The 26230-nt window shown below is 40.5% G+C and overlaps 1 long non-coding RNA gene and 1 pseudogene across 1 annotated transcript in view; both read left to right on the top strand.

The window, feature by feature from the left end:
* LOC125152121 (uncharacterized) overlaps window positions 1–20852 on the top strand; it is a 156534-nt gene extending 135682 nt beyond the window's left edge. The window contains exons 2-3 of the long non-coding RNA XR_007147050.1: window positions 17310–17447; window positions 19372–20852. This is a non-coding gene — a long non-coding RNA (uncharacterized LOC125152121). The remainder of the gene's footprint in view (window positions 1–17309; window positions 17448–19371) is intronic.
* A 3255-nt stretch (window positions 20853–24107) lies between these two features.
* Window positions 24108–24205, top strand: LOC125152235 (uncharacterized; annotated as a pseudogene).
* Window positions 24206–26230: the final 2025 nt, after the last annotated feature.

The raw sequence follows: 26230 nt of genomic DNA, 5'->3' as shown, positions 1-26230 counted from the left end.
GAAGAAGACACAAAAATGGAAAAATATTCCATGCTATGGACTAGAAGGGCAAATATTGTTAAAATGTCGATACTACCCAAAGCAATTTACATATTCAATGCAATTCTTATCAAAATAACACCAGCATTCTTCACAGAGCTAGAACAAACAGTTGTAAAATTTGCATGGAACCAGAAAAGACCCCGAATGGCCAAAGCAATCCTGAAGAAGAAAATCAAAGTTGGAGGCATCACAATCGTGGACTTCAAGTTGTATTTCAAAGCTGCAATCATCAAGACAGTATGGTACTGGCACAAAAACTGACACTCCAATCTTTGGAACAGAAGAGAGAACCCAGAAATGGACCCACAAACATATGGCCAACTAATCTTTGACAAAGCAGGAAAGAATATCCAATGGAATAAAGACAGTCTCTTCAGCAAATGGTGCTGGGAAAACTGGACAGCGACATGCAGAAGAATGAAACTGGACCACTTTCTTACACCATACACAAAAATAAACTCTAAATGGATAAAAGACCTAAATGTAAGACAAGAAACCATCAAAGTCCTTGAGGAGAAAGCAGGCAGAAACCTCTTTGACCTTGGCAACAGCAACTTCTTACTCAACACATCTCCAGAGGCAAGGGAAACCAAAGCAAAAATGAACTATTGGGACCTCATCAGGAGGTCCTTCTGCACAGCGAAGGAAACAAGCAGCAAAACTAAAAAGCAACCGACAGAATGGGAGAAGATATTTGCAAACGACATATAAAATAAAGGGTTAGTATCCAAAATCTATAAAGAACTTATCAAACTCAACACCCAAAAAATAAGTAATCCAGTGAAGAAATGGGAAAAAGACATGAATAGATACTTCTCCAAAGAAGACATCCAGATGTCATGAAAGCATGACACATGAAAAATGTGTTCAACCCATTTTGACACATGAAAAAATGTTCAACATCACTCATGATCAGGGAAATACAAATCAAAACCACAATGAGATACCCCCTCACACCTGTCAGAATGGCTAATATTAACAACGTAGGCAACAACAGATGTTGGTGGGGATGCGGAGAAAGAAGATCTCTTTTGCACTGCTGGTGGGAATGCAAACTGGTGTGGCCACTCTGGAAAACAGTATGGAGGTTCCTCAAAAAATTAAAAATAGAACTACCTACGACCCAGCAATTGCATTACTAGGTATTTATCCAAGGGATACGGATATGCTGTTTTGAAGGGGCACATGCACCCCCATGTTTATAGCAGCACTATCAACAATAGCCAAAGTATGGAAAGAGGCCAAATGCCCATCGATGGATGAATGGATAAAGAAGATATGGTATGTATATACAATGGAGTATCACTCGGCAATCAAAAAGAATGAAATCTTGCCATTTGCAACAACATGGATGGAACTAGAGGGTATTATGCTAAGCGAAATTAGTGAGTCAGAGAAAGACAGATATCATATGACTTCACTCATATGTGGAATTTAAGATACAAAACAGGTGAACATAAGGGAAGGGAAGCAAAAATAATATAAAAACAAGGAATGGGACAAAACATAAGAGACTCTTAAATACAGAGAACACACTGAAGGTTGATGGAGGGGTTGTGGGTGGGGGGAAAGGGCTAAATGGGTAAGGGGCATTAAGGAAGACACTTGTTAGGATGAGCACTCGGTGTTATACATAGGGGATGAAACACTGGAATCTACTACTGAAATCATTATTGCACTATATGCTAACTAACTTGGATGTAAATTAAATAAATAAGATAAAATAAAATAAAATAAAATAAAATAAAATAAAATAAAATAAGAATGGTCAAGACTGGAGAATGCTAAACCCAAAAGGCTTGTAGATGACAGAAGTCTTCTGTGCTTAGAAATTATATATTGAGTGGCTGTAAAGGTAGAGGATAAGTAACAAGCATCATTTGCCAAGAGCAATCTGAAATATAAACAAAGAGATTCGGGGCAAATATGCTTGCCCTTGAGCCTGCTGGTTGATAGTCACTTACCAGCTTTGCAAAGCAGAGGAAATGGGAATTCAGGAGGAGAACCTCCTGCATATCCTGTCGTTTGTTGTGTACCAACAAGCAGAATAATCTGCATGGTGTCCTCACTACAGACAAGAAACTTAGGCATTCTCAAAAAATGATTTTGTCCCCCTCACAAAATTTCAAGTTAAAGAATGTTTTCAGGTATCCTATGCAGATAACCAAGCTGGGTGAGTCTGAAATGATCATTATAGTCAAGGTTCTGATCCTCATAACGATCAAATAAAAGGACCCCTCCCTTCCTCCTGCTCTGCAGAATTCTGCTTCCATGAAGTTTTTTTCTTGCTTGTCTGGGAGACGTAGCTCTTACATATACCCTCCCAACAGCAGGCAGGGTGCAAACTAGAAGCAGTCATTTCTATTTGCGTACTTGTTTGACTTGCTTCCAGAAATTCAAATATCCAGAGGTTTCAAGTTACACACAGTTCAAAGATTATTTATATTACAAGAGTTTCCTTTAAAAAATCATTGCTCCGTTAAAAAAATCACTGCTTGATATACTTTTTAAAAACCTTGGCTTACCAAAAATCGATTTTTGAAACACCTTTTGAGTGGTTAACCTTGCATGTTGGGTCCAGGACATGTTTATTCAGTGCTCTCCATCTACTTCATTTTGGCCCATATGGGCTTCAACTCTTGATGACAATGATGTCAGCTGCCTTTTCAGCCACTCTGTTCTCTCCCTCCCCTCCCCCAAGTTCAGTGTGATTCAGTGCCCTCAGTGATTCTCTTCCTGTTCAAGAGTGAGGCCTCAGGGCTCTGGAAAGGTTTTCCTCCTGTGTGTCCAGGGAACTGCTCTTGGCACTGACTCGTGAACCTTCCTGCTGCGTCTGACCTGCATTTGGGTGGAGACCTCTCACCTTGATTCTGTTGTGGTCTCTCTGCCTGATTCCTTAAAACCAATGATCTAGAAGGCTCCCTGCTTCTGAGAGCTCTTTGTCCTTGGCACGTTCTGTCCTGCTTTTCACCACATACACCAGCCTTGGCCTCTCGCCCATCAGCATGCTCCAGCAACCCCAGGCTGAGTGGGGGCCTCACTTGTCTGGGAGGGAGCTTAGACACCCTACGTGACCCTCCAGATACTCGTGGGTTCCAGTTACATTGGCACTTTCCCAGGTGGGCACAAGACCACTCATGAGCATGCAGTTGAGGGAGGTGATAGAGCAGCTGCTCATCTGAATTCCCCTCAGGGGCATTGACCAGGCCACTGGCAGCACTTAATTCATGTTCATTTCAAATCTGAACTCTGCTGGAAATGTTAAAGTGAATGGAATTCTGTGCCAGAGAGGATGTCCATTCTCAGTTCATTCAAGTGTTTGGATATTTAGTTGTATTTAAGGCTTGGTACGAAGTCAACTCCTCAAATCTTGGGAGAATTACTACCTATGGTTTGGTGTGTGTGTGTGTGTGTGTGTGTGTGTGTGTGTGTGTGTATGTTGGAGTGTTCTTTCCTATATCCGAGATTTCATATCATTTCCTTTCCTACTGAATTGTCATGCCTGTGCCCTGGCTGCAAAGAAGCTGGGAAAGCAAGGTTCTGACTTCTCCCCTGAGGAGGCAGTAGTCCTAAGGTGGAAACTTTTCTAAACTCAGGAAGGCTATTCAAACAGTACTGGGTGCCAGAAACTATGAAAAATATCCTTGGTACTCACTGTTCAGGCTGTCAGGTCTATTCTGCATTTCAACAATGACTTTGAAATGGAGATAATGCCTTTCACCCCTCATTAGTGCCTTAGGCTCCTATCATCTTACATAGATTTATTATTATAATTTTAAAAATTACTAGATAGAAGAAAAAGAGCCTACAAAGAAGTCTTACTTTTTAAAGAGAGTATTGTTATTTTTTGTTTAAAAACTACATGCGCATAATTTTAAAAAGTCAAGCAGTGCTAAAAGACTTATTTGAAAAATACTTGGCTCTCCCTTGCTGAACAGCCCTTACTCCACCTCTCCAGAAGCAATGTCTTTGAGCTTTTAAACTTTTCTTCTCTTAAATGCCTCTATATTTCTAAATATGGATACACTACTCTCTCTTGATTAATCACCTTTAGACATTATTTATTGGCTTCCCATTATGGGGAAATGAGAACTTTAAATCTCTGCTACTCCTTTTTCTCTTTTCACACTTCAAATATAATGAGAGCACTATACACTGTAACTATAATGAAGTCCATATTTTCCACTTTTTGTATAACTGTTTAATGTTGTCCACTTCTGGGTTAAGAGTATATTTTCTAATTCCTACTTGGGCAAGTTGTTTTTCTTAGAATTAATAGTGATCTCATTGATTTTTTACTTCTTTGACTTTGTGGGATTTCTGGCTAAATCTTCTTACATTTTCCCATAGTTTTATGAAATTCAACTCAATTCAGTTTTCTATGCACACATCTGTCAGATAATCTGTTGGTTAACAATTTAACCTTTCTTGGAGTCTGCTCTCCTGGGGCCTTCTTCCCTTGTTTTAATCATAGCTATTTGTTCCCTGGATGGTTTCCCATCCTGGACCTTCCTTTTGCCTTTCTTCTCTGTTGAATCTCCTATTTCCTGGATCCCATGCACTCTGTTTTTTTGGTTAACTCCATTATTTTGGTGAAGTACATTTTTCTGCAGTATTCTGAAAAAAAAATATGAGAGATAACTTGTATGAGGCTTTGTTTACCTTATTCTACTTTCAAAATGGATTGATAGTTTAAATGGGTATAGAATTTTCTGTTGGAGATCATTTTACTCATTTATAAGGTATTCTAATTTCTTCCAGCTTGTAGTATTGCTGTTTAAAAATTTGATGCCATTTGGGGGACGCCTGCATGGCTCAGTCAGTTAAGCATCTGACTTTGGCTCAGGTCATGAAGTTGTGGTTCATGAGTTCGAGCCCTGCATCAGGCTCTGTGCTGACAGCTTAGAGCCTGGAGCCTGCTTCAGACTCTGTGTCTTGCTTTCTCTCTGCCCCTCTCTGACTCATGCTTTGTCTCTTTCTGTCTCTCAAAGATAAATAAACATTAAAAAAAATCTGATGCCATTTGGAGCACCTGGGTAGCTTGGTTTGGCATTCGATTTCAGTTCAGGACATGATCTCACGGTTTGTGGGTTCCAACCCCACATCAGGCTCTGCACTGACAGCTCAGGGCCTGGAGCCTGCTATGGATTCTATGTCTGCCTCTTTCTCTCTGCCCATCCCCATCTTGTGCTATCTCTCAAAAATAAATTAAACAACAACAACAACAACAATCTGATGCCATTTTCATTTCCAGTTTTTTGTATGTGACTTGTTTTTTTCCTCTCTGGAATTTCTTAAGATCTTTTGAGATCTTCCCTTTATGCACGGTGTTCTGAAATTTCACAAATGATGTGCTTTTATTCATTAAGTATTGTATACTTGGTGAGCTCTTTTAATTGGAACAGTTGTGTCCTTCAGTTCTGGGCATTTGCTGGCAGTATTTCTTTGAAGCAATTTTCCCTACCATTTTTGTTGTTGTTTTTCATTCTTTTTGCAATTCCTATTAGGCAGATATTAGGCCTCTTGGACTGATTCTTTATTTTTATTATCTTTCCTTTCCTAGTGTCCATTTCTTCATCTTTTTGTTGAATAGTTTAAGGAAGCCAGACATAATATTTAAAATTTTAAGGTCTTATTACTGGAATCTGATTATTTAAGAAGATAGCAGGCTATCTTTCTTCATTCTCTGAAGTCATTAATTATAACTTTCTTGAAATTTTTTTCTTGCTTCATTTCTTTTTGTTTTGTTTTTCTTTTTCTAATGTCTTTTTTTCTGTTTGCTTTTGTCTTTGTCTTTCAAGTCTTCAGCTTTCCCCAAATGCCTGGTGTCCATTCATTTTTAATAATGAGGCATTAAAAAGGTAATTAGGCTTGTTTTGGCCTTGTTGACTTCTCTGGATTTCATGTAGGGAAATTTGTTGGCCAACCAGACTTCCCTCAAATGTCATTATTTATAGGTCTTCTTTCTCTCATGAGGGTGTTTATTTTTTTACATCTTGTTGAGGAATCAAGTTAGATAACAGTGTTCTTTTTTTTTTTAATTTTTTTTTCAACGTTTATATTTTTTTTTGGGGACAGAGAGAGACAGAGCATGAATGGGGGAGGGGCAGAGAGAGAGGGAGACACAGAATCAGAAACAGGCTCCAGGCTCTGAGCCATCAGCCCAGAGCCTGACGCGGGGCTCGAACTCACGGACCGCGAGATCGTGACCTGGCTGAAGTCGGACGCTTAACCGACTGCGCCACCCAGGCGCCCCGATAACAGTGTTCTAAAGCTGGAATAAGGAAGAAGGCAGCAGGTCTTACCTTCAAAATATAGTGTCCAGTTAATTCTTCTTGATGTGAGTCTGGCATCCCATGCACATCCTTCTCTGTGCTTGGCATCCCTGAGATGGAGGCAGTCTGATTTAATCCATCCAGAGAGTATACATCTATCTCCCAACAAGATGGAGGAGGGTAACTTCTTTGTAGCACATGGTGATGGTTTTACTCTTGCCATGTTGGTACTTGATGACTTCAGTTTCTTAATCTTTTGTAGGCTCTTCAGGTCAATTAGTTCTCTCTTCACTGGTTTCTCCCTTTGAAGACGTTTGGGTTTTACTTGACTGCTCTGTTAAGTGCACTCCTCTCTTTGCTTTCTGGATTCATATGTTGTGGTTCTGCTCTACAGATGTCTTCTAGTCTCATAAAAATGGGGCTTGTTTATGTTCCTTTGTCTTGTTCTCTTTGTTCTACAATATTTTCCAATAAGTGGCTCCCTTTATGAACACAAGGACCTTATGTGTCAGAGAACGAGTGTATGAGTTACCTAAATTTATCCCAACATAGTCCTTAGGACTAGGTGACCATGTAATTTGTTATCTGAACTGGGGCACTTTACAATGCATCTGGAAGAGAGAAGATGTTTCCATGTTGAAACAACAGGTGTACACTTGGACTGTTCAGAAAAACTGGGGTATATGGTCACCCTATATAGAACTCAAATTTTCCTATAATCTCTAGAGTACAACTTTATCATATATATGTTTATATAAATAAATACACACAAATGTGTATATATATATAATTTTTAAAAAGAAAAACACATCCCTTTAAAAATTATTCTTTAATGTAGTGTGCAGTGTCCTTCATCTTGGTTTCTGGCATGCATCCGTAAGGACTGGACTAGACAATGAGCTGAAAGACAGCCATTATGCTGTGCTCAAAATTGCCCCTCCCTTCCTGACTCATTATCCTCTTTAGTCCAGACTTGTTCACTTCAACTCCTTCCCTTAGGATGAATTATGTCTCAGGAGACTCCTTAGTGCTTCTTGCAGACTGACCCTTGGAAGGTTTGCCCCACCAACCTTCCTCTCATACCTGGAGGTGTTTGAATCACAATGAATTCAGCTTAGGGTTTTAAGCCTGAACCTCTGTGAGTGTCATGCTTGTACTTTGCCTTGGGATCTGTGGGAAAAAAGGGATGGCAACAAGTTGAATTCACAGTTCCTCTTGGGAAGTTTATACCAGAGCCAGCCTCACCTTGTTACCCTGGTGCTCTCTCTCTCTCTCTCTCTCTCTCTGTCACACACACACACACACACACAGCGTTATATTATACTGGGACCTTGAGGCTCCTCTTTCACATCTAGCTCCCAAGCCCATATCACCATTCCTCAATTCAATATAAATCAGTTTATTTAATTCAGATGTATTTCAACACACATCAGTGCCTACTGAATGTCAGACACTAGGTGGGGAATAAATACATGAAGGTGAATTCTTGCTATCATGGATGTTATAGTCTAGCTGAGTGTAGATGTAAGAGGGTCAATATTTTTTAAGAGACCTTCCTTAGAGGTAGTTCCTTTCATATCAACAGAGGAAGAAGAAAGACTCCCTTCTGGTGTGGGAGGAAAGAATTTGGGGGTAGAGAGAAGAAGCTCCCAGAGGGGTTTGGGAAAAACCTAGTGCAGGAAACATCTTCTTTACATTTTCCAAGTCATAACCTGAGAAAATTGTGGGACCCTTAGAGATGTTCCAGTTTCACTGCTGTGCCTGATAACATGGTGCTGGTTGAGGGAGGAATGTATATTAGAAGTGGCTAGGGAAGTGTCCATATATCTGGACCTGAGACACTTTCCAGTACTCCAGCGTCCATGCATAACATCCAGGGAATCAGAGGTTCCTGAGTATCTCAGTGGGGGGTGGGGTGGGGTATGCAAATGCTACAGAAGTGATGGGCTTAGAAGGCCTGATTCTGGGTCAAGAAGGCCATACCTCAGCTGTGAATGCCATTGGCATGCCCCAAATGAACTGGGCAGAATTAATCACGTGGTAGTAAATGCCAGTATAGCACTCAGTGGCCAGACCAGGTCAGCCATTCCTAAGAGTATCTCATTCATCACATTAATGATTGGATCAATGCTCAAGTTTGAGACAGGAGACAAGCCATGAGCTGGTAGATGGGTGTGGTAAGTTCTCATTAGACAGTGGTCTAGAGCAAGAGTACAGAGGAATGGTTTGGAGAACACAGAAGTCATATGAAGTGAGGCATTGGATAGCAGAAGTATATGGTCTCAAAAAAGAGCTGGTTTGGGCATGAATGTGGGTCTGTGGGATTGTGATCAGAAGTACCCCCTTGGATCCCATGGATGGATGCTGTTTTAGTTTCCTATTACTGCTGTACCAAACTACCACACACTTAGTATATTGTCTTACATGTCTGGAGGTGAGATGTCCAAAATGATCTCACTGGGCTAAAATCAATATGTTCGCAGAAGTGCATTCTTTCTGGAGTCTTTAGGGGAGAATCCCATTTCTTGCTTTTCCAGCTTCTAGTGACCATACATTTTTAGCTTGTGGCCCCTTCCTCCATCTTTGAAGCCAGGAACATAGGGCCAAATATTTCTCATGATGCCATATCTCTGATCTTTCTTCTGCCTCCCTCTTGTATTTATCTCCATGATTACATTGGGCCCACTGGATAATCTAAGTTAATATCCCCATTTCAATGTCAGCTGATAAGCAACCTTAATTCTGTCTGCAACCTTTACTTTCTTTGCCATGGAACCTAACACAGTGAAAAGTTTTGGGACTTGAACGTGAGTATTTTCAGGGGAAGGCATTGTTCTAATTACCACATATATTCTCCCACAAGGCCACACACATGACTGGTGCCTGGCTGATGGCTTTAGGAAAGAGGTGGCAACTTAGCTGTGTTTTGAAGGAAGGGTAGAGGTTAGTGAAGTTTGGAGATGAAGAGATAGAGTCCCAGGTAAGGGAGAAATATGAGGAAAGTATCAGAGTTGGGAATGTGAAGAACAGAATGCAGGACAGTTTGATGACAGCAGTAGGTACCTGTGGGGGAAGAGAGAGAGATGAGATTGGAAAGAATGGTAAAGGACAACGGGTTAGTGCCTTGAAGTTAATATGGAAGGCACTGGAGAGCTATTGAAATATTGCATAGGATCAGGTAAGGAAAGACCACAAAATAAATATGCAAAGATATGTGGTCAGTCACTAAATCATTTGGTTCCCCTCACTCAGGCAATCTTTGATTTTATGCTTGTGACTTTTATTGAAATTGTCCAATAAGACTCACTTTCCATGATTTACCAAAATGTAGTTGAAGAAGCCCATTTTGTAGTTTCCCGAAGATGTGGATCTTCGGGATGAACTTTCCCTGCAGTGAGTGCCAAAGTTTGTCTCTTGACATTTACATACTTTCTAACTTAGATATTGTGAACGATACCAGCTATTTATTTGTTGCTTGTTTGTTTGTTTGGGTTCCATGAAGCTCAGAGCCAAATACTAAGTTAGTAAGTGCCTTAATTCTCTGTCTTGTACATTTATATATTTTCTAATTCCAGTGGTCTTCAGTTTTTGTTTTATGTCTCTGTTAGGGGAAATGCTCTGAATTCCAGGGGCAGGTGAGGAAAGAAATGCAGGATTGTGTATGGGCTAGATCAGGAAATGGCGGCTAGATCAGGAAATGGCACACATAACTTCTGCTCATGTTCCACTGACTAGAATTCAATCACACACAGAGCCTCCACCTATTAATAAGGGAAGTTGAGAACCGTTGACACATTGTGTGCTGGAAGAAAAGGAAACTTATCTGATGAATAGTCAACCTCTGTTATGGACTGAATGTCTGTGTTGACATGAAATTCATGTGTTGAAGCCTTAACTACCAATGTGAAGGTACTAGGCGTGCGGCCTTTGGGAGTTAATTAGGTTTAGATGAAATCATGAGGGTTGGTTCCTTATGATGGTATTAGTGTTCTTATATGAAGAGACCAAAGCATCCTCTCTCTCCCCTCAGTGTGTGAGGATTCAGAAAAAAAAAAAAAAAAAGACAGTGGCCTGCACACCAGGGAGAGAGCTTTCACCAGGAACTGGAGCCAAATCAGCCAGCACCTTGATCTTAGACTTCCTAGCTGGTCCAGAGCTGTGAGAAATTAATTTTCTGTTGTTTAAGCCACCCAGTTAATGGTATTTTGTTATAACATCCTGAGCCAACTAAGGCATTTGCCTATCTCTCCTCTGGTTACCAGGTACCCATTTTGTTCTTCCCACACACGGAAAACACTCTCCCCAAGAAAGACCATCCAAAGTCTTACCCAGTCATTCCCTCAAACTCCAAGTGCAGGATCTCTGGCTGATGATATGCATTTGTCTCCCTTATGTCTGCAGGTGACTCCTGTGGATCTGAAAAGATGATTGTCATGTCCCATCCCAACTTCCAACATGCCATGTACAGCAGGGACTGGATACCTCACAAAAAACTCTCATTCAAAAAAGGGCAAGGTGGGAACCACATGCGGCTGGTTCAAAGCAAGAAGGGCGTTTTGTCAGAGACGTGGGGTGAGGCCTGTCACTGCCTATTAGTGGGGAAGTTTCTTGAATTGACCTGACTCGGATTTGGTTGAAGAATTTCCTTATTTCCTTGTTCATTGTCCTGTATAACTCCTACTGCACCCTCTGTAAGAGTCTACCAAGTCCTTTTCCTCCACAGCCTTCTAAAGTAGGCTTTGGAAATTATGGAAAGAGCCTAAATGTCCATCAACTGATGAATGGATAAAGAACTTGTGGTTTATATACACAATGGAATACTACTTGGCAATGAGAAAGAATGAAATATGGCCTTTTGTGGCAATGTGGATGGAACTGGAGAGTGTTATGCTAAGTGAAATAAGTCACACAGAGAAAGACAGATACCGCATGTTTTCACTCCTGTGTGGATCCTGAGAAAGTTAACAGAAGACCATGGGGGAGGGGAAGGGAAAAAAAAAGTTAGGGAGGGAGCCAAACCATAAGAGACTCTTAAAAACTGAGAACAAACTGAGGGTTGATGGGGGTGGGAGGGGGGGGGAAGTGGGTCATGGGTATTGAGGAGAGCACCTGTTGGGATGAGCACTGGGTGTTGTATGGAAACGAATTTGACAATAAATTTCATATTAAAGTAAAGTAGGCTTTGGGAGGATGCCCCCTCTTGGGGATTGTAGGGCTTTTCTGGCCTGGTACCCGATCACACAAATCTGGCCAGTCACACTTCTTTGGGGGAAAAAATCCTCAAAACTCAATCAATTCTCGTTTCTTTCCTCCCAGGCAGTCCCAATTACCAGGAGCCGTGTTCCAAATCCTTTCCAGCCAAAATTCCCTGATCTGGCTTATTTCTTTGCATACTTGTCATAATTGGATGCCATCTGCAAAAATATGCTTTGGTGGGAAGGTGCCTCTCCTGAATCTAAGCTTTATCCTAGGGCAGGGTCTTGCTGGGGGCATATTTCTTTAAATTTTTTTTTGTTCTAAACTATGACTATCTGGGGTCTTGAAATGGTAAGCTTTTTCAGTCTTTAGAGGTTCCAAGTTCAATCTCTCTTTCTACCCCCTCCCTCTCTCCTTATTAAAAACCAAAAGATATCTGGGTCTTTTCTCAACTACTTATCTAGAGCTACAGGCTCATGATCCATTGTACCTGATCTGCCATCAAGGTTATGGCATGTAACCGTTTTAATGTTTTGCCATAGAGTATTATGGGCCTCACAGATTCCTCTCTGCCTGCCACCGGATTGCTAAGCCAATGCGGTGTATTTTAGATTTTTGTTATGCCAATATTCCTCTCCAAGTTACCAAGTTCTGTGTTGAGTAATGCTAGCTGCTGTAACAAATAATCTTCCAAGTTCCAGTGGCTCATCACATTAGGAAATTCTTTCTCATGTAAAGTTCAAATGGGTATTCCCAATCATCAGGTGGTTCTTCCACAAGCAGAGATCAGGGACTTAGGCTCATTCCACTTTGGGGCTTCAGAGTCCTCCGTATGTAGATGGAAGATGAAGAAAGGGTATGGATGGTCAGGCTAGGGAGGTATTTATGGGCCAGTCCTGAGCACATACTTCTGCTCATGTTTTATTGGCTAGAACTCAGTCATTCCTACTTGCACAGGAGGAAATGTGGTCTAGTTTATATCTAGTAAGAAGAGGAAATGAGTTTGATGAAGAGTGGGCCAGACTTTGCCAAGAATCTTTATGTAACTACCTTGTGCATATACTTTAATATTATGACTTACTTTGGATCGTTTTGGAAACAGGCATGTTATAAATTAATTTTAAAAGACACACAATCTGCCTCTCTTCTTCCAGAATTTTTTTTTCCTATAAAATATAAGTCAGGGAAAAATTATTTAATGGTTTGTTCTCAGTTTGGGAAGCCTATCAGTTTGGGCCCACGTCAATGGTGATGGTCAGACCATCAAAAGCCTTCTGAGCACCTAATTCCAGTTTAGAGGTTTTTCCGGGGTCACATTTCTCCTTCCTTTTTAAGTGGCCTCATTTTTCTGCATCCTCTTAGTCACCGACAAACCTCTCATCTAGCTTGGTTTGGATTCAAGGGTGAGGCTTCGATCTATGTACTTTCATTTTGATTAATCACTCTTCCTTGCAATTTCTTCTTAAACTCACAGCTTGCACCCAGTTAGCCCTGTGTCTTTGGTCCTGCTTATCTGGAGTAAAAGCGTGTGAAGGCTCTGGGGTTCCAAGATGACCTATCCTGGGCACAACCTTTGGCAGGCTGTGAACTAAGGAAGTCTGGTGGATGGCAAGATCCCTGTTCCCTGATCCCTGTTCTGGGCTCATCCTCCCCTCCTCCCCTCCTCCCCTCTGCCCTGTCCTTTAGTCTGGCTGCCCTTGCAGCACTCAGGGACTACCCAACTGCCTCCTGATGGGCCATCTGTAGGCACATTTGCTTTCTGGCAAACTTCTTTGCATAAGCGGCTTTTAAGCATGATTTGTGTGACTCATCCAGGTTTCTGATTTCAAATCACATCCTGAATATTTACTGTCCTTCTTGTGTTCACTATTTTCTGCAAAACTGGAACCTTTTTATTTCTCTCTGTCAATAGACTCTTCCTAGCCTTTTCCATAATAAAAAGCTCGGGTTTCAGCATTAATCATTGTGATTAATGTGATTCCACTAATAACCTTTTTCTACTTGGGAAGGCTCCAATTATGACTATATTTGTGTTTGGCCTTGGGCCAGTTTCTTACCCAATGATCCAGGTTTTCATTGGTTTCATGATTCCACAGCATGGACATTAACCTCTCCTGATCCACTTTCTCCTACACATTTCAGGCAGAGCCAGTCCTCCAGACCTTCTGCTGACCCACCCTTGGATATAATGAGGTTGACTGCTTGGGGAGGGAAGGTCTGCCTCTCTCACATTCTCAGTATGTTCAAACACAAGCCTAGTCAGTGATTCTTGATGTTTTCCCCAAAGGTGACATCAAGCCACATTTAGGCTTTGTAATTCTTTGGCTTACCATTCACCCTTATAATTAATAATGGAACCCTGCCAAAACTTAAAAAAAATGTTCTTCAAGGAGAATTTTCAAAGGACTCTTCAGTTTAAACTCTTCAAAAGCTCTGGGCTCCTTTCAGACACAGTAGAGGAAACAGGCTAGCTCTTCAGACATAATAGGGGAAAGAACATGATCTTCAAGGTCAGGATTAGTTGTGTGACCTTGAGAAAATTATTTAACTTCTGTGAGTCTCAATTTCCTCACTTGTGAAATGGGACTATGATTATCTATCTTGCAGGAATAGGATGAGGATTAAATTGAATAATGTATATAAAGAGACTTGTGGTTCCATTTTCAATAATATAATAAACTAAGTAGTCTGAAAAGCTTCCTACTAGAAAATGCCTAGAAATGCTGAGTAGACTATAACAAACATCATTTCAAATGCCTAAAAAGTAAGAGGAAATTCCCAGGAGCTGAAAACAGAGGGGATAATGACAAGGACTGATGATGGTCCAGCAATGTTGAGAGGCGAGAGTTTACTGTTTCTGGTAAACAAGGGTTTTAGATTCCGAAGCTCACATAGAGACGGGAGATGAGATCTTGGGCTCTTGTGTGGCAGGGAATTGGAACTGAGACCTCTGAAAACATCTGGGGTACTTGAAAGGCTATGTACTTGGAGAAATGATTAGATATTATATTCCATGGCAGAGATACTGCAATGGAATTTATCTGTCTCCCGGGTTCTGAGTGGGGGTTAATTTCCTCTTGAGAATTCATAACAGTATACATTTATAACAGACTCCTTGCACAACTTTGGGGTTCTAATGTATACTGCATGCAAGGTCTTGGAAACCCCCAAACCGAAAAATGAACATACCACTTGTTTTGTGCAGGTGATACCCTCAGAATGACTATAGTTGCAAATATAAAACTACCTTAGGAAGCTGGGTAGATTTTTAATTCTGCCCACTTGGTGCTTCCATAGATGAAGCTCCGCTAGAATAATCTCAAAAGCCAAATTACAAAATGCACAAGGAAGCCATCTGCCATATCTAAGGGTCATCAGGCAAAGCATATAGTAGGGATGGAACCCAGTAACATCCAATCACAGAGCTATTTGATGGAGACCATGAAATGAGTGTACTAAAAAATCATCAAAGTTATAACAGAAAGAAATGAGAATGTGTAAAAGAATAAAGCAGAACTTGTAGAAATGAAAAAATGTGGTCATTGAGATGAAAACGGTGGGCAGGATGAAGAGTGGGCTGGCCACAGTGGCAAGAATATGAGTAAACTCAAATGCTTCCAATCAGCAGGTGCTCAGAAATTTCCAGCAATCCCTTTTTGGGAAACATTGAGGTGTTTACTTTCTTTTCATGGCATACTTGGGAGGTGAGAAGGGGTTACAAATGACCAGGTCTATTTTCAGATTGGCAAATGAAATTGTGAGTTGAATGTGTCTTTAGTGTGGTTGACCACGACTGTGGTGCCATTTTCTCTCTGGTGGCTCTTTCTCTTTCATTTCCCTTCACTCTTAGCAACAACAGCACGTCATGGTATTACACTTTCACTCCACCCACCCCCCTCCCCGCCACAATGCCATCCCAGGAAAGGCGTTACAGATCTACATAGAGCACAGGGTGCTAAAAAGTGTTTAGGATTAGGAATCAGAAAGCTTGCACTTGAGGTGTGCCTCCATCAATGAAGAGGTATCCATGAAATTGGAATCATATTCCCTTTTCTTATTCTACAGAGTGATTGACAAGACAAGATAGATCCTGTTGTGACAGAATATTGTAAATGGCAAAACATAACACAAAGTTATGAAGTTGCTATTGTGCTGCTCACACCAAGAAATAATTAGAAGGCTCAGGGCCTGTTTCTCTCATGACTATTTTCTTTCAACAGGGAAGTCTGTAAACTAAATGAATAGGTCTCCTATGGTGGGAGTTCAGACATTGGTGGGCAACATGGGAATCATTTGGGGGAGCCTTATTAACAATCCTGAAATCCCACCAAAAATAGACAATTATCTGCCTTGTTCAATCTGTAGCTCATCTATTTCACGTGTGATTTGGAGGTAGGCTCGTGTGGGGTGAAAAGTTTTGGCAAAATGACTCTGAATACCAAAATTTATTTCTGAAAGACAGAGTTGGGCTGAGGGAGGAAAAGTGTGTCTGTTCCTCCCTAGCATAACTGAGCTCTCATAGTTGAGCATTTTAATGTTTGCTTTCTGTTTGTATTACCTACTCAGTGAACAGTCATGTTCTTATTCTTTGCCAGTTTTCTTTTTTTCTGCTGGATTGTTGGTCTTTTTCTTATTGGTTTTGCAGGTGCTTTTTATATATGAAGGGAATTATGTCTTTATTTGTAATACAGTTTACACATTTCTCTCCAGTTTTCATTTATCTTTTGACTTGGCTAATGTTTCAAAGATTTAGAAACATTTTTACTGAGTTACAACTGGAAGTTATGACTTCCAGGCTTTGTGCCATTTTTATTTTCTCACATGGATTCTCAACATTTATCTATTTTTGGGACAGAGAGAGACAGAGCATGAGCGGGGGAGGGGCAGAGAGAGAGGGAGACACAGAATCGGAAACAGGCTCCAGGCTCTGAGCCATCAGCCCAGAGCCTGACGCGGGGCTCGAACTCACGGACCGCGAGATCGTGACCTGGCTGAAGTCCGACGCTTCACCGACTGCGCCACCCAGGTGCCCCTCTCACATGGATTCTCATGAAACTTTTGTGGTTTCACTTTGGTGTGAGATGTGAAATAGTAGTCCAAAAAAGAGTGAAGAAATTCTTTGTATCTAGATGAAGTTTCTGTTATTTCTCTTTCTCTAATGAGTCCTTAGAGGTCTGAGCAATCTCTTTCCTTCCAGAAACTTCAGAGATCTCTCAGATACTTTGGTAGATCTGGTTCTAACATGTGCAGTTTGCATGGGAAAAGGGCCCTTTTTTATTCTTCTATTTGCTGTACTCCTTTGAGGATTATTTCCAGCAGAGACCAGCTTTCTCTCTTATTAAATATCTAAAAAAATTTAGTGGGTGATATAAAGCCACAGATGCATTGCAAAGCCCAATTTATCAGCTAACCAGAGGCAGCTATGGAAAGTCTCTGTTCACCGATAAATCGGATGCAGTGAGAGGGTGGGTAGGCAGAGCTGAAAGAGGTGGAGGGCGAAACTTCTCTGGATGGAACAGGGTTCACCCACAATGGTGTAAGTAGTAAAACAGGTTCCGGATGCAGAATGTAATAGGCCCCTCTTGCATGTAACAAATAGAACTCTCACCTTTTCTCCAGCTCACTGGAAAGGGGGTTTAGCTATGTGAGGATGAGGTTCCTGGACGGAGACAGCGGGAGGACAGAAAGCACCGTGGATGCCGTAGGGTTTGTATCTGAGCAAGACTTCACATGTCACCCTAAACTTTTCTCAATCCTCTCTTCTCATTTCCTTCCTGTTTGCTACTTCTCTTCTAGGAGCTTCCCCAGCAGTCCGTGTGCAGTGGTGGTGGCAGAGGTTGGTTCTGTCTTCCTCACTTCCAGTGGAGATCATTTTACCTCTGGCACAGGTGTGCTGGTCACACAGAGCCCGGGGGCCTTGCTGAAATGGATCAGGTATGTCACCTTAGAACCACCACTGCTTTCCAATCTTCTCTGTATAAGGGATACAAGGGGATATTTTCATTTCTCCAAAGCACTATGATTCCTGCAGCGATGCTCCTAGGTCCTTGGAAGACTATCTCCCAGGAATAAAGGGTGGGGATCTGGGTTCAGGAGACCAATACCAGAGAACCTGGGTATATACCAGCTAAGGATGTAGCATGGAAGCATAGAATTTCAGGGTCTTTCCAATGATTGCTTTAAGTTATCTCATTTTACTAAGAAATAAAAGTAAATCACTTTGTTGTCCAAGGTCACAGAGTTAGTGGCCAGGCCAGCATGTGATCCCAAGTTTTTTGACTTGAATTCATTTAAAATAGTGACAGATGGTGTACGACTTGAAATCCTCAATTGAAAGCTGAATGATCATTGCTCTAAAAAGCACCATGCCTTCTAGATGTGTTAGATGGGGAGGGAATATGGTAGTTGCTTACCCAATAACTCTTCTCCCTTCTTCATTAACCTAACCCCAGCTGAAAGGTAGTGGCATGTCCACTAAAAGAGCACATTTCCCAGGGATGAGCATGTGAGTTGTAGACATGTAATGTCTACCTTCTGAGTCGATGAAACCACTGTCGGTTGATCTTTTTTTAATTTGCATATTCCTATGATATCATCCAAGAAGAAAGAAATTTCTCCCTCCCTCCCTCTATCTTATCTATATATCTATCTATATATCTCCTAATTCCCAGAAAATAAAGGCCCAGAAAATAGTCTTTTAACATTATTAAACAGCACTGAATATGTTAGCGAACAGATTTTTAGAAGGTGAAATTATTTACATTACCAGGAGATTTTCACATTACAAAAGGATCACAAGATCCATTTCAATTGCATGTTTTTAAGTGTTTGTTTATAGATCATTTCATACTTAACAGAGGAGAGACTAAAAGCTGAGTTGTTCCATGCTACTGCTAAGAATCAATCAGAAACAAAGATAAAACCAATCTGAAAGTATAATGTTCAAAAAAAGACATTCTTATTACTAATCAACACTCTTCCTCCTCTTCCTCCTCCTCCTTCCTCCTTCCTCCTTTCTCCTCCTCCTTCCTCCTTCTTCCTTCCTCCTTCCTCCTTCCTCCTTCCCCCACCCCACATTCTTTTTCTCTTTTTTTTAACCAGGCAGAAAACTCAAACATGATGTGTCCTGGTTCAGTGCCAGACGCCTGGCTTTCTAGTAGAGTAAAATCAAATACATTTCTCACCAAGTGTCATTCTTTACATGAAACCTACTCTTCAAGTATTTAATAATTTCTATTAAAAGCCCCTCTACCCTCCTGGATACCCAGACTTGAAAATCTCCACCTTTTCTCTCCCCACCCTTTGGTGGGTCAGATGGGGCCTAGAGAAAAAGATCCCCAAATGAATTTATCCAGTTGTTCTCTGTAACCTCAATCACACATGCTCTTTGGTCTGACCACTCATTAGCCGCTTGCATGGGAAATATCAATTTGTGTGATGGTGACATTTGAGGCTTACATGATTGCTTTGATATACTAGTTTTGGAGACCAAACATTCCAATTATAGCCAACAGAACACTTTTAATTGGGACTCAGAGGTAAAAGGACTTTCTGTTGCCATAGTTTCAGAGGCGCATATGTGGTCAAGCTGCCTAAAGCTGGATTTATTTTCAGATGTAAGATATTACTGACAGTGAGCTCTGGTGACTAAGGGACATCTGCTATTCTGGTAGGGGTGGGATGTGATCTTGAGGCTCAGCTAAAACCAAACTCTCAGGCAGAACATATTCTGTAACGGTCGCACCTTTCAATGACTTTGATTTCGTATCCTTGAATGGTAAGTATATGTCCGAAAGGGAAATATTAACCTATACCTCTATGAGTACTTTGCCAATAGGCTATTTGTTTTGAGCTTCAGAAAAAGAAGAAAGAAAGAAAGAAAGAAAGAAAGAAAGAGAGAGAGAAAAGCTTGCCTGGAAGGTGAGTAGGGGAGACTTCTTCAGAATTCAGCAACGCTGCTTCACTCTGAGAGACGCCAACTAGACGCAAGGGTGGGCTGCAGGCAGTTCGAGTCCTATCTGAATCCTGCAAGAACTCATTAAGTGCCTTGTGCCCACGTGGTACCTACTTACAGACGGCACTTGGCCCAGATGTCCCCACGAGGCAAAACACTGGACACTCCCCAGCAACTCCTGGCGGCCACTCCAGCATGGCGCAGAAGATTATGAACACAGAGATAAAACTTCCGCTGTGGTATTTTACAGCTTCAGCTTCTTCCCTCAGTCTGCTGGATCTCTGGAATTCTGCAGTAAATCGAAATTGTTCTTTCTCCCCTTCATCAGGGTTAAAAGACTGTTTAAAAACTGGGCCATAAAACTGTCTCATGTTCTAAAATAGGGAAATCATACAGGTCATATTTTCTAAGGACAACATTATTGATAAAAAAAGAGTTGAACTAAAAACTCAACCACTCAAAAATTTAAAAAAAAACACATAACAAATGCAAACCATTCACCTAAATAATGCTTAGGTCAGAGGGAATATAAGAGGTACAATTAGAGTATTATTAGACAATAACGACATTAAGGGCACTAGATATTAGAACTTACAGAATGACTAGCATTGTACTCAGAGAAAATGCATAGTCTGAAATACTTTGCTTTTCAATAAGGAATGACTGTATGCAGGATTTAATTCAATAATTGGCAAACAAAATAGACTTATGTAAAGCAAACCAAAATTATGGCAGACTTAAAAAAATTGGTAAGATATTAGACAAGTTGCTAGCAACTCAAATCAAGAATTAGGAGAAAACATAATCACAGAAAGTGAAGAATTAGAAAGAGGATTTAGTAACTGATATTAAAGTGGGATATTCAATTCCATTACACAGAGACAAATTTGAGATTCTAAGGAATGCACGATTTTCTGAGACAATATTATTTACAATAATTGACTCAAGAAGAAGTAGGGACTCTGAATAGCCCAGTAATCAGGAAGAAGTTTTATTTATTTTTTTTACAGATTTATTGAGATATTATTGACATACAGCATATATGTTTAAGGGACACAATATGATGATATATATCAAAATTATATGATAAAAATAAGGTTAGTTAACAGCTCCAGCTTCTCACATATTTACAATTTTTTTTTTACCTGTATAAAAGAGACTCCAGGGAGCAACCTGGCCCTTTCTGACATGTTGAGGACATAGTGAGAAGACAACTCTCTATGAACCAGAGTGGATTCTCACCAGACACTGGATCTACCTACACTTTAATCTAGAACTTTCCAACTTCCAGAACTGTGAGAAATAAGTTTCTACTGTTTAAGCCACCTAGTCTATGGCATTTTTATTTTTATTTATTTCTTTTTTTAGAGAGAGAAAGAGCATGAGTGAGAGAGAAGAAAGAGGGGGAAAGAGAGAGAGAATCCCAAGCAGGCTTCATGTTCAGTGCAGAGCCTGATACAAGGCTTGATCCCATGACCTGAGTCAAAAAGAAGAGTCGCATGCTCAACTGACTGAGCCACGCGGGCACCCCTATGGTATTTTTATTATAGCAGCAGCCCGAATGGATTCAGACATGGACATTAATGGGGAAATTGGTGAAATCCAAATATGGTCTGGAATTTGGTTAATAGTAACCTAACAATGTCAGTTGCTTAGTTTTGACAAATGTACCCTGGTGATGTTAAGAGATTGACAATGGGGAAAACTGTAGGAGGAATACACTGGAAATCTCTGCACTATCTTTGCAACTTTTCTAGATATCTAAAACAACTATAAAATTAAAAGTTTATTTAAAAATAGAGATGTCACCTTACTTTCACAGATATTGTGACCATTAAAGGTAATACCATAAGTAGGCACATAGCAGATGCTCAATAAGGAATAGCTGTGTTGAGATAGCTTCGCCTTGGGCTGGAGAGATATTTTTTCTCCCCTTTGGTGCCTCTCAGTAAACACCAGTGTAGGGAATAATTGCAATAGCTTTTCATCTCACCTTGAGTTCCTTTCTCCCTACTCCCTCTCCTGCCAACCCCCTTCCCAAGAGGAGAGCAGTAGAAAACTTCTCACACAGTTCTGGCAACTTTTTAGTAGTTTGGGACCAAGATTTATTGACAACAACCACCAGCTTACTAACAGCTCTTTGCATTCCTTATCCTGCCACTGCCTCTTTTATTCTTTCTTTTCTTTTTTTTTTTTTTTTAGATCCCATATCTAAGTGAGATCATAGAGTTTTTGTCTTTCTCGGTCTGACTTATTCACTTAGCATAATGCCCTCAAGGCCCATCCATATTGTTGCAGGTGGAAGGATTTCCTTCTTCTTCTTCTTCTTTTGTTTTGATGGCTGAATAATATCCTGTTGTATATAGACCACACTTATTTTCCCATTTGTCCATCAGGGGACACTTAGGTTGCTTCCACGTCTTAGCTATTCTAAATAATGCGGCAGTGAACACAGGAGTGTGTATATCTTTTTGAGTTGGGAGTTTTAATTTCCTTTGGATAAATACCCACAAGTGGAATTGCTGGATCATGTGGTAGTTTTGTTTTTAATTTTTTGAGGAACCTCTGTATTGTTTTCCACAGTGGCTGCACCAATTTACATTCCCAGCAACAGTGCAAAAGGGTTCCCTTTTCTTCGCATCCTAGCTAACATTTGCTGTTTCTTGTCTTTTTGATAATAGCCATTTTGACAGGTGTAAAGGTGATAGTTCATTGTGGTTTTGATTTGCATTCCCCTGATTATTAGTAACGTTGAGCCCCTTTTAATGTACCTGTTGGCCATCTGTATGTCTTGTTTGGAAAACCCTCTATTCAGATTCTCTGCTTATTTTTTAATAAAAAAATTTTTTTTTGCTCTCGTTGTAAGAGTTCTTTTTTTAATTTTTTAAAATGTTTACTTATTTTTGAGAGAGAGACAGAGAGTGAGTGGGGGAGGAGCAGAGAGAGAGGGAGACACAGAATCTGAAGCAGGCTCCAGGCTCTGAGCGGTCAGCACAGAGCCCGAGGAGGGTCTCGAACTCACGAACCATGAGATCATGATCTGAGCTGAAGTCGGATGCTTACCGACTGAGCCACCCACGCGCCCCTGTAAGAGTTCTTTATACATTTTGGATGTTAAGCTCTTATCTGATATATGATTTGCAAATATTTCCTCCCATTTGATACGTTGCTTTTTCGTTTTGTTGATAATTTCCTTTGCTATGCAGAAGCTTTGTAGTTTGATGTAGTCCCACTTTTTGATTTTCCTTTTGTTGACTTTGCTTTTGTGAAGTCCAGAAAATCATTGCCAAGACCAATGTCAAGAAGTTTATCACCTATGTTTTCTTCTAGGAATGTTATGGTTTCAGATCTTACATTCAAATCTTTAACCCTTTTAGAATTAATTTTGTATGTGGTAGGAGACGGTGGTCCAGTTTCATTGTTTTGCATGTGGCTGTCCAGTTTTCCTAGTATCATTTATTGAAGGGACTGTTTATTCTCCATTGTCTATTCTTGGATTCTTTGTTATAGATTAATTGACCATATTTGTGTGGGTTTATTTCTGGGCTCTCAATCCTGTTCTATTGATCTGTGTGTGTAATTTTATGCTAATATCATACTGTTTCGATTACTGCAGCTCTGCAGTGTAGCTTGAACTCAGGAAACGTGATGCCTCCAGTTTTGTTCTTTCTCAAGATTACTTTGACTATTTGGGATATTCTATGGTTCCATACACATTTTTTTTAAAATTTTTTTAACGTTTTACTTATTTTTGAGACAGGGAGAGACAGAGTATGAACAGGGGATGGTCAGAGAGAGGGAGACACAGAATCCGAAACAGGCTCCAGGCTCTGCGCTGTCAGCACAGAGCCTGATGCGGGGCTCGAACCCACGGACTGCGAGATCATGACCTGAGCCGAAGTCGGACACTTAACTGACTGAGCCACTCAGGCGCCCCATGGTTCCATACACATTTTAAGATTATTTGTACTATTTCTAGGAAAAATGCCATTGGAATTTTGATAGAGACTGCCTTGAATCCATAGATTGCTTTAGGTAGTATGGACATCTGAACAATATCAATTCTTCTATTCCAGAAAACAGAATATATTTCTTTTTATTTGTGTCTTCTCCACATTGCCTTGTAGTTTTCAGCACACAGGTCTTTCACCTCCTTGGTTAAATTTACTCTTGTGTATTTTATTCTTTTTGATGCAATTGTAAGTGGGATTGTTTTTTAATTTCTCTTTAAGTCCCCTTCACTAATTGTTTTCTGTGTGATCTTTAGCAAATTTGCTCATACGTTCAGAACCTGAATTTCATTTTTAAAAATGTGATAATAGTACCCATCTTACAGTGCTATTGTGAGAACTCATTAACGATATATGTGCATGCAACAACTTCTGTGCCTGCTACATAGCAGTCATTGAGCAAGGACAATCATGCCTCATAGACGCACCTAGTCAGATCCACAAAATATTGGTATTGTTTGCATGTGAGAGTATGACATCCCCAAAGGGGGAGGCTTAAGTCTGTGCTGCCTTCCAGGGGAGTGGGAATAAAACATTTCCACAAATGATTCTGTACAGTGGTTGTTCTATGGGAAGAGTCTTGTGTGCAGAGTAGTGGATGTGTTTGTGAAAATGAATAAAGGAAACCTTTTTTAAAAGAGAGTAAAATGGCTGCAAACAGCAGCCTCCTTGGTAGTGTATGCGCCTCTTGATTGTATGGGCTGCCCTCAGGGACCTTGGAGAGAGCTTTTTCTGGTGGACATTGAAGTTTGGCCTCATGCCTTCTCCAATCTAGGCTCCAGACAGGTGTGTGCGGTGCCTTTGGAAAGACCTGGGGCACAGTGGCCAGGGTCCACATTGACCAAGTCATCATGTCCATCTGAACCAAGTTGCAGAACAAGGAGCATGTGATTGAGGTCCTACATATGACCAAGTTCAAGTTTCCTGGTTGCCAGAAGATCCAAATTTCCAAGAAGGGGGGCTTTAATAAGTTTTTGTTTGTTTGTTTGTTTGTTTGTTTTGATTTTTTAAATGTTATTTACTTATTTATAAGTAATCTCTACACCCAACGTGGGGCTCAAACTCACGACTCTGTGACCCCAAGATCAAGAGTCACGTGCTGTTCCAACTTTACTTTTTTTAAAATTTAATTTAATTTTTTAAATTTACATCCAAGTTAGTTAGCATATAGTGCAACAATGATTTCAGGAGTAGATTCCCTAATGCTTCCTACCCATTTAGCCCATCCCCCCTCCCCCAACTCCTCCAGTAACCTTCTGTTTGTTCTCCATATTTATGAGTCTCTTCTGTTTTGTCCGCCTCCCTGTTTTTATATTATTTTTCTTCCCTTCCCTTATGTTCACTCATATGAGTGAGGTCATATGATATTTGTCTTTCTCTGACTGACTAATTTCGCTTAGCATAATACCCTCTAGTTCCATCCACATAGTTGCGAATGGCAAGATTTCATTCTTTTTGTTGCTGAGTAATTCTCCATTGGATGGATATATATATATATATATGTATATGTATATATATATAAAACACATCTTCTTTATCCATTAATCCATCAATGGACATTTGGGCTCTTTCCATATTTTGGCTATTGTTGATAGTGCTGCTATAAACATGGGGGTGCATGTGCCCCTTAGAAACAGCATACCTGTATCCCTTGGATAAATACCTAGTAATGCAATTGCTGGGTCGTAGGTAGTTCTATTTTTAATTTTTTGAGTAGCCTCCATACTGTTTTCCAGAGTGGTTGCATCAGCCTGCATTCCCACCAGCAGTGCAAAGGAGATCCTCTTTCTCCACATCCTCGCCAACATCTGTTGTTGCCTACGTTGTTAATATTAACCATTCTGACAGGTGTGAGGGGGGTATCTCATTGTGGTTTTGATTTGTATTTCCCTGATCATGAGTGATGTTGAACATTTTTTCATGTGTCGGCTGACCATCTGGATGTCTTCTTTGGGGAAGTGTCTATTCATGTCTTCTGCCCATTTCTTTACTGCATTATTTGTTTTTGGGGTGTTGGGTTTGATAAGTTCTTTCTTGATTTTGGATACTAACCCTTTATCTGATATGTCATTTGCAAATATCTTCTCCCATTCTGTTGGTTGCCTTTTAGTTTTGCTGATTGTTTCCTTCGCTGTGCAGAAGTTTTTATCCTGATGAGGTCCCAATAGTTCATTTTTGCTTTTGTTTCCCTTGCCTCTGGAGATGTGTTGAGTAAGAAGTTGCTGTTGCCAAGGTCAAAGAGGTTTCTGCCTGCTGTCTCCTTGAGGATTTTGATGTTTTCCTGTCTTACATTTAGGTCTTTTATCCATTTAGAGTTTATTTTTGTGTATGGTGTAAGAAAGTGGTCCAGTTTCATTCTTCTGCATGTTGCTGTCCACTTTTCCCAGCACCATTTGCTGAAGAGACTGTCTTTATTCCATTGGATATTCTTTCCTGCTTTGTCAAAGATTAGTTGGCCATATGTTTGTGGGTCCATTTCTGGGTTCTCTATTCTGTTCCATTGATCTGAGTGTCTGTTCTTGTGCCAGGAGCTTTACTAAGTGTAATGTGGACAAATTTGAAGGTATGGTGGCTGAAAAGCGACTCATCCCAGATGACTGTGGGGTCAAATACATCCCTAATCATGGCCCCTTGGACAAATGGCAGACTCTGCATTCATGAGAACCTCGTCACTGCCTCTCCCTATTCATGCCCACCAAGAAATCCTGCTTCCTGTCAAAAAAACAAAAAAAACCCCACAAAAAACAAAAAAA

Source organism: Prionailurus viverrinus, chromosome E1 (genome assembly GCF_022837055.1).
Source record: "Prionailurus viverrinus isolate Anna chromosome E1, UM_Priviv_1.0, whole genome shotgun sequence".
Taxonomy (NCBI): Eukaryota; Metazoa; Chordata; class Mammalia; order Carnivora; family Felidae; genus Prionailurus; species Prionailurus viverrinus.
Note: the sequence above shows the minus strand (reverse complement) of the source record. Positions and strands in the feature narration are given on the sequence as shown.